This window comes from Molossus molossus, unplaced genomic scaffold, assembly GCF_014108415.1.
Source record: "Molossus molossus isolate mMolMol1 unplaced genomic scaffold, mMolMol1.p scaffold_m16_p_1, whole genome shotgun sequence".
Classification (NCBI taxonomy): domain Eukaryota; kingdom Metazoa; phylum Chordata; class Mammalia; order Chiroptera; family Molossidae; genus Molossus; species Molossus molossus.
This window is the reverse complement of record NW_023425344.1, coordinates 190,660,547-190,670,166: the sequence shown is the minus strand read 5'-3', so window position 1 is coordinate 190,670,166 and position 9,620 is coordinate 190,660,547. Positions and strand designations below refer to the sequence as shown.

The following is a 9,620-nucleotide window of genomic DNA, read 5'->3' as shown; positions in this document are numbered from 1 at the left end:
TCATATATTCAACTATAGTACTAAATTCCTTCATTAGTACTACTAGTTTAACCATAACTTCTGAAATGGTTTTGTCTCAGCCTTTCCATGTACTTGTATCATATGTCTCTTTTCCTAAAATCTCAAATATAATAGCAAATTGTAATGGTGGAGAAGATATTCTTGTCTTTTCAAGGGAAAGGCTGCTTTGAATGTTCCACTATTAAGTATGATGCTAATAAAAGGTTGTGGTAATTCTATATATGAAAGTTTTCCTTTCTTCTTAGCTCTCTAAGGCATTTTGATAGAAATGGTATTAAATTTTATCAAGTGTGTTTTTCAGCATAAGATCATCATTTGGTTTCTCTTTCCTTTAACCAGATAGGATGGTGATTTGTATTAATAGACTTGGTAACATTGAAGCAGTCCTGTATTCCTAGAATAAACGTTCTTGGTCACAATGTAATATTTCTTTAATAAACTGCCAGATTCTCTGCTAATACTGTAGTGGGGATTTCGGCTTCTATATTCATAATGAAATTTGCTTTTTGTAGGTTTTTTTTTTTTCTGATGGTGGGGCAAGTACTTTCCATTTTGTTTTGTTATCAGAATTATGTTAGTCTGAGAATGAAAAGGGAAGCTTTTTATTTCTTTCTTTGCCCTAGCCAGTTTATATAACAAAAGAGTTATCTGGCCCTGGCCGGTATGGCTCAGTGGTTGGAGAATTGGCCCACAGACCAGAGTCCTGGGTTCAGTTCCCGCTAAGGGCACGTACCTCAATTGCAGTTTGTCCCCGGCTTTGGTTGGGGTCATGTGGGTAGCAACCAGTTTATATGTCTCTCTCACATCGATGTTTCTCTTTCTCTTCCTCCTCCTCTCCCTCCCTCTCTAGCTGAAGATAAATGCAAGAATGTCCTTGGGTGAGAATAAAAAAAACAAAACAAAGAGATTTCTGTTCTTTTACGGTTTGTTAGAATTCTCTGAAACTCTTCTGGTCATGGCATCTTCGAGGAGTAGATCTTTGACTAACTTTTCTATTTCTTAGATGATGGCTGGTCCAGTCAGATTCTCTATTCTTGGTTCCATTTTATGGTTTATATTTCCGTGAGATCATCCACTTCATATTAACTCTCATATTTGTTTGTATGAAATTATACAAATACAATTTTTGTAATTAAAATTATCTTCTGTAGCTATAGTTATATCATCTCTCTCATTTCTAATGTTGTCTGTGTTCCCTGCTTAGAGAGCTGCAGACATTTAAACTGCAGCCTATTGAACTGAAGACAGATGATTTGTATAGCAGCGCTATAGCCACCAGACTAAGCTTAATACAGCAATTAGAAATTTAGGTGTTTGGGGATTTAGGCATTTTGGAAGGAGAGCCTGAAAAACAAAACAAAACAAAACAAAAAAAAACAGATGGTAGAATATAAATAAGAGCATTTAAGTTCCTTGATATTCCAAGTAAAACAAACAGCTGGAGAGTCCGAGAAACTCTGAAAAACTTAACAATGTTCTAACTCTCTGCTCTCACAGGCACATCTTATCTCCAGTGAGAGCGACATTCACTCTTAATTTTAGTCAGTCTAAGAAATACAGCATTATAATTTTTTGCTTGACTATTGAGTTACCAGCAGGATGCATCAATGTCAATTTCTTGACATTTCAATTTCACCAAGCACCAGATTCCATCTTCTCCATTTTTCTTCAATCTCGTTTAATGAATCACCTATATCTTTATTTTCAGCCTTGTTATCTAGGGCAAACCATGCCATTAATTTTCAGTTATCTGTTCCTTAGGATGAAGAAAAATATTCAGCCTTCTTACTTCAGGACTCACTTACCTCGTAGGCGGCATATTACCACTGTTGCAAAACGCTGAAATATAAATGTCATCACTTTTTCTTCTACCATTGATTTGTGCAGGCCTCATCTTGTTACTTTGCTCCTGGCTCTTCTCAGGAATCATGTTCTAGTTAATAGTTTATAGTTGTGTAAATCCTGTTGTTTGCTTTGTTTCAGATGTGGTCAATCTTAGAAAGCTCTGAACTAAACTTGATTCTGATATAGATGTAGGTATCATTAAAACATTAACACATGGGTTTTAACGCTATACCCTTATCAATGTAATATATATTTGGTAAACCATGAATATTTAAAACAAAAGAAAACAAATGTAGAGCAAAGCTTCTGAGAAATATTAAGTTTAGTGCATATTAAGACCCAAGTAATCTAAGTATTCCGGGCAAGACCACAGCCCCATGCAGGCAGGGGTCGTGTCAATCTTGTTCATCACTAAATTCTTAATACGAGCATGTGAACATGTGTTTGGCACAGAGTAGATAATCAGTACATACTGCTGACTGAATACTTAATTGACATATGTAAAGAATCTAATTCAATAAAGTATCTTAACATTTTTACTCATGATTTGAGAGCAATGTAAAATTGTGTTAGATGCTTCCAAGTTTCAAGTATCAGAGATGTTCAGGATGCCTTTGCTCTAGGGGTTTATTGGAAGGATTTATGGAGCCATAAAAGGAAGACAAAAAATCTCAACAGGTATACAGCTAGGCTTTGCAGAAAAGAGGCCATCATTCCCGCCACCTGGGGCTGACAGCACCTCCAGCAGCCTAATTGCAGCTCTTGGCTTAAGAAGACATTGCCAGCCTAGAGAGGGTCACCTGTAGGTCAGGTATTGAGCCTTGGTTTAATCACTTGTGGCCAGGGAAGAAGGGTCATGTGGCAAAAAGAGGCTACTAATGAGGCAGGTATTCTGAGGCACCGTGCATGGCTTAGTGCTACCTTACTATTAAAAACAATAAGCCCTGGCCCGTTTGGATCAGCGGTTTGAGTGTGGGCCCGGGGACCAGAGAGTCCCAGGTTTGGTTCCCGCTAAGGGCACGTACCTCGGTTGCAGTTTGTCCCCAGCCCCTGTTGGGGTCATGTGGGTGGCAACCACTCAACGTGTCTCTCTCACATCGACGTTTCTCTTTCTCTCTTCCTCCCTCTCTCCCTCCCGCTCTATCTGAAGACAAATGCAAAAATGTCCTCGGGTGAGGATAAAAAAACAATAACCAGGGTCTGTCCCATATCAATAACTAACAATCCAAACAGCTATACTGGTTTTATTTCATATTCACGTTGCCACAGTGTTTGTTGTGCAGATTTCACTTGCTAGACAAGCCATCAATATCCAGTCATGTTCCCTGTCATAATGGTTTATCCTGATGAAGAGCCAGAAATGAGCCACAATTTATCGAGAGGAAGATTTCATGTATTACAGCATACTGAAGATAAATTTAATACATGGGCAATTATGAATAAGAGCTGGAGAGGGTTTAAAATTTTTTTTCATGTGTGGCATTCCTATAAATCAGAAAACATTTCTGAAGTACATTACTCTCAGAAAAACAGTTTCTGTGAAATTTCTGCATGTCGGATTTAGCTGGAAAACTTCATGAAATCAAGGATAATGGTCTTTCTGGGATATACTACAAATGATGTTGAATTCCCCAAATATGTGTTCAGGGCAAATCTATTGACTATTCTCAGAATTATGCCATACTGACCTGGTATGATGTAGTGATCTGATTCAAAGCAGTGGTACTGTGAATTTCCCAGTTGTGGGGTATTTTCTGAATACACAGTGAATTCAGTTGGGTCCAGGCCACTGCTATCCATTTGCAAGAGGTTTGAAAATGGTTCCTTCTCTTATGGATGACATGACTGCCAAATCAAAAGAATATTTTTCAGTCCTTACCTCATTTGACTTCTCCACAGCAGCCAACATCACTGAGAATCTTTCCTTTGTGTATCCCATGATATCTTCATGTACTCCCATGGAGTAACTACCATTTGTATGCTGATGGCTTCTGAGTAATATGTTTATCTGGATGGACCTCATCCCCAAGCTACAGTGTAGAATCTTTCTCTGCTTTCAGAATGTCTGTCAATCAGGGTTGGGGCACGTCTGGCCACAGGCCATATAAGGCCTGCGAAATCAAAACCAGTTAACATCACACACCCGACCAAATTAGCCTGCTATATTTACCAATATAGCAGGCTAATTTTTTTTTTTAATCCTCACCCAAGGACATTTTTGCATTTATCTTCAGATAGAACAGGAGAGAGGGAGGAAGAGAGAGAGAGAAACATTGATGTGAGAGAGACTCATCGACTGGTTGCCATCCACACGACCCCAACCAGGGCCGGGAACAAACCACAACCGAGGTATGTGCCCTTAGCGGGAACCGAACCCAGGACTCTGGTCCACAGGCCAACATTCTAACCGCTGGGCCAAACAGGTCAGGGCTAGCAGGCTAATTTTTAAGTTGATAATTTTGTATGGCCTGAAAATTATGTTATAAATATCCAAATGGCCCTTGGAAGAAAAAAGGTTCCCTACCCCTGAATGCTTATGGATTTTTCAAACTTAATGTGTCTAAAACTGAATACCTTATATCCTCCCTGTTCTCCACCCCTAGCCCAGCCCTCAGTGGACTCTCTGATCATTCTCTTGTATTTCCTATCTACAAGATGGGCAACTGTTTCAAGTCCAGGTGGGACAGAGTGGTGGGGGCAAGAATGTTGCCCTTTCTCTTTGAGTACAGTCAATCACTACCCAAATTCTATCAATTCTACCTTCCAAATCTCTCTCCAGTCTATCTTCTCTACTCTGTCCCATTGCCATTGCTGAAGGTGGGGGGGTGTTGGACCATTGGAATAGCTTCTTTGCCATCCTCTCCCACCATCCTCTTTCCAACTCCGTCTTCCAGTTTGCTGCTAAAGTCATCTTTCTAAAATAACCTACTTATTTATTTATTTAAATCCTTTATAGTTTTCTGCCACCCACAAGATAAAATCCCAATTCACTACTATGGCTGAATTGGTTTGCTATTACTGCAATAATTCTGCATAACAAACCATTCCCAAACATAGTGACTTAAAGTTATACTCATAGCTGTATGGGTTGGGTATAGCGGTTCTGCTAATCAAAGCTAATCAAAGGGTTGATCTGTGGATCAACTGAGGTGGCTATTCGTCTGGGGACCAGCAGGTTAGCCTAGGCATCTATTTGTCTTTCCCAGTAATCACTGAGGCACAATAGAACAAATAGCCTAGATTTCCTAAGGTATAGCTCAAAACTGTCACTTCTGTTCACTCAAGCAAGTCACGTGGTTCACCTGGAGCTGGGAAATGTATTCGACTGGGAGAGACTGCAAGTTACATGGGAAAGGCACATATATGGGGAGGGATGAAAACCTGGGGCCAATGGTAAAAAAAAGAAAGAAAGAAAAGAAAAAACCTCTGTCTAATATTGTACCTATCACTTGCATTTAACTTCCTTGAATCTGACCTTCTAATGTAGCGTCATGAACAAAATATGTTCTGTCATGCCTCGGTGACATGCTGTCTCATCTTCATCCCACCCCATTTGCCTGTCTGATGAATCCTCTTCATCCTTCAAAACATAGTCAATATAGGGCGGGGCAAAAGTAGGTTTACAGTTGTGAGTACATGGTACGCCGAGTTTATTCTTGTATTATTATTTATTAATTATTGTATTATTTTCCATATGAACAACTGTAAACCTACTTTTGGCTCACCTTGTATGTTCTTTTTTTCTTTCTTTAGTTTTTTAATCCTCACCCGAGGATATTTTTTTCTGTTTATCTTCAGAGAAAGTGGGAGGGAGAAAGAAACATTGATGTGAGAGAGACACATCGATTGGTTTCTTCCTGAATGACTCCCACCAGGGAGTTGCAACCAAGGTATGTGCCCTCGACCAGAAACGAACCCGTGACTCATTGGTCCGCAGGCCAATGCTCTAACCACTGAGCAAAACCAGCCAGGGCATGTTTTTTTTTTTCTTCTTTAGCAACTCTGTTCTAGAGAGAAATAATTTTTTCTTCTTTGTGTCTTCTGTTTTCTTTATGCATGTTTTTTGTCTTTAGCAAACTAAATTGTAGTTAGTTACATGGCTGTATCCTTTTAGAGTAATGAAATTTTTGAGCGTTAGTACTTGCTTTTCTGGTCTCTATCTCTCTGGGGCCCAGCAAAGTATTTGGCATACAAAGTTCAATGAATGCTGAATTGAATTAAACTTATGTTAGACAGAAGGGACATTTTGGAAATAAAGACCAATTACATTGAGTTGCAAGTACAGAATTTTTCTAAGCAATTTGGAGTAAGAAGGTAGCTAATGTTCTGTTCTCTCTGAAGCATGGCAGTATGAAATTATTGAGAGATACTCATCAAGCAAATAAAGAAATCACTTCTAGAATTCTCTTTAGACTGCATTGAGCTTTTGGGTTCTGATAGATAGAAGCAACAGAATTTTGACTTATTAAAAATATTACAGATTACTTTATCATGCTTCACCTAGTACATGTGAAGATTTTAGTTTCAACTATGAATATTTCCATTTGTGAAAAGGAGTTAAGGATTTTCTGCATTATTTTTGTGTAAACTTACAAACCTTTGATTTCTTTCTTAAAAACCTAAGATAATAACATAACATAAGAAAAGATTCTTCTTATAAAAATTTTGAAGGATAAAACTAAAAAACTTTTTTTTCTGAAATATCTGATCATTTAGTTTATCATGTATATTTTGAAACAGAAATCACTACTGCTGTTTTTATCTACTTTTCGACAAATGGTATGGATTACTTTTTTTTACCATGTAAAGCACTATCATAGAATTCTCATTAGAATGCAATGAACTGATATATTCTGATAAAAAGATTTAAAGAATCAGTAACTTGCCCGGCTGATGTGGCTCAGTGGTTGAGCATCAACCCATGCACCAAGAGGTTGCCAGTTCGAATCCCAGTCAGGGCACATGCCCAGGTTGTGGGCCTGGTCCCCAGTGGGGGGCATGCAGGAGGCAGCCAATCGATGTTCTCTCATCAACGTTTCTATCTCTCTCTTCCTCTTCTATCCTCTCTCTCTAAAAATAAAGAAGCCTCAGAGGACAGGGTGTTGAGGGGCAAGAGATAAACCACAGAACTTACATGCATGTATGCATGACCAATGAACATAGACAACAAAGCTGGGGGTGGGGGGGGGAAGGGGAGAAGGGTGTCAATGGGGGGAAAATGAGAAACATCTGTAACAAAAACAAATTAATAAAAATAAAGAAAGAAAAAATGTTTTTAATTAAAAAAAAAGAATTACAAACAACAAGTATTGGCGAGGGTGTAGAGAAAAGGGGACTCTAGTACACTGCTGGTGGGAATGCAGACTGGTGCAGCCACTATGGAAAACAATATGTTGTTACCTCAAAAAATTAAAAATTGAACTTCCATTCGACCCAGTGATCCCCCTTCTAGGAATATACCCTAAGAAGCCTGAAACACCAGTCAGAAAGAATATATGTACCCCCATGTTTGTAGCAGCACTATTTACAATAGCTAAGATCTGGAAACAGCCCAAATGTCCATCAGTAGACAAATGGATAAAAAAAGCAGTAGTACATATACACAATGGAGTACTATGCAGCTGTAAGAAAGAAAGATCTCTTATCCTTTGAGACGACATGGAGGGACTTAGAAAGTATTATCCTAAGCGAAACAAACCAAGCAGAGAAAGACAAATACTACATGATCTCACTTATTTGTGGAATATAATGAACATAATATTCTGAGGAACAGGGTAGACCCAGAGACGTGGAAGTGGGATACAGACTGACAATCCCCAGAAGAGGGAGTGGGAGGGGGAGATAAACCACAGAACTTATATGCATGTATGCATGAACAATGGACATGGACAACAAAGGTGGGGACAGGGTGGGGAGGAGAGAGGGAGGAATCAGTGAGGGAAAAAGGAGAAACATCTGTAACAAAAATAAATTGATTAATTTAAAAATTAAAAAAAAAAAGAATCGGTAACTTGATTTATAATAGACTTAATATCTCCATCAGATCATGGAGAGTTTAACTGTTTAGTGAAGTCCACACATTACTGCTTCTGAAAATAGCTCAGTGATTCTCTAATAGGCATGAAGAGAAAAATGATTTCTTTTTCTTTTTAATTGATTTTAGGGAGAAAGAGGGAGAGAAAGAGAGAGAGAAACATTGGTTTGCTATTGCACTTATTTATGCATTTGTTGGTTGCTTCTTATATGTGCCCTGATTGAACCCACAACCTTGACATATGGGGATGAAGCTCTAACCAACTCAGCTACCCAGCCAGGGCTAAAATAATTTCTGTGAAAACTCTACTGGATTTAATGTGTGTGTGTTCAAGTCTGAGACTGCATGGAACTCTTGATTGGGTCAAGAAAAGCTGCACATTTGCACTGCTAGAAGGCATTACTTGGTTAAGGAGCAGAGCTGATTTTCAAATGTCTTTTATGTTGTTGCTGCTAAGCCACTAAGTCCTAGAGCAGTTCTATCTAATAGAAATAAGAAGTTAGCTCCATATATAACTTTACATTTTCCAGTTCCCACATTTAAAAAAAATGAAAAGAAACTCAATATATCTAAAATATGATCATTTCCACATGTAATCAATATTTATAAACTATTCATGGAGACATTTTACTTTTTTTTTCATAGTAAGTCTTTCAAACATAGTGTATATTTTATACTTACAGCACATTTCAAATGGGATGAGAAATTGTTATTAGAAATAATTGATTAATATTTTGATTTCCTAAAATTTGCTGTTGGAAAAATTAGATTCATACACCAAACATGCTTAGTTTTCTAATAATTGGATCAAGAACTAGTGATTAAACTTATATCTAAATTAATTAACATTAAAAATTCAGTTTCTCAGTTTCACTGATCAAATTTCCAGTGTTCCGTAACCATCTGTGATGAGCGGCTACCATATTGGCTGGAGGAATTCTAGGGAATAGTGATGGTCTCAGGGCCTCAGTAATTATTTGCGTCTTCATGCCCAGGCTGGTGCCACTCAACATAAGAAATACAAAGGAACTGGAAGCCACATTTCATCTCTGCCCTTAAAAGATAAAATGAGTATGTGGTTTTCAGATCATAAATAAAATATGTGTTCAGAGACAAAAACAGATGGGTGTGTGTGAGCATAGGCTGTAGAAGGTGTTGCAAGGTAAGGCTTTGGGTCCACAAGCGTTTGAATAGAAGTGGGGAGGGACCTTATGTGGGAGAAATAGCAAAAGCCTAGTGGCAGGAAGGTTCAGGTTTTGGGTGGAGAACCCAACTAAATGGGACCAATACCAGGTAGTGGTTAAGAAGTTATGCTCCACAGTGCTTGCTCCACACACATACTAAAAATTGGAATGATACAGAGAAGATAGCATGGCCCCGAGCAAGGATCACACAAATTCGTGAAGCATTCCATAAAAAAAGAAAAGAGGCCCTGGCCGGTTTGGCTCAGCGGGTAGAGCATCAGCCTGCGGTCCGGAGAGACCCGGGTTCAGTTCCCGCTAAGGGCATGTACCTCGGTTGCAGTTTGTCCCCGGCCCTGGTTGGTTGTGCGGGTGGCAACCACTTAATGTGTCCCTTTCACGTCGATGTTTCTCTCTCTCTCTGTTCCTCTCTCTCTCTCTCCCACTCTACCTGAACAAAAAATGGAAAAATGTCCTCGGGTGAGGATGATAAAAAAGAAAAAGAAAAAAAAAAAAGAGAAGAATTTATGCTCCACAGT

At 38.7% G+C, this 9,620-nt stretch overlaps 1 pseudogene; it reads left to right on the top strand.

Moving 5' to 3' along the window:
* Positions 1 to 9,220: 9,220 nt before the first annotated feature.
* On the top strand, positions 9,221 to 9,320 carry LOC118621920 (annotated as a pseudogene).
* Positions 9,321 to 9,620: the final 300 nt, after the last annotated feature.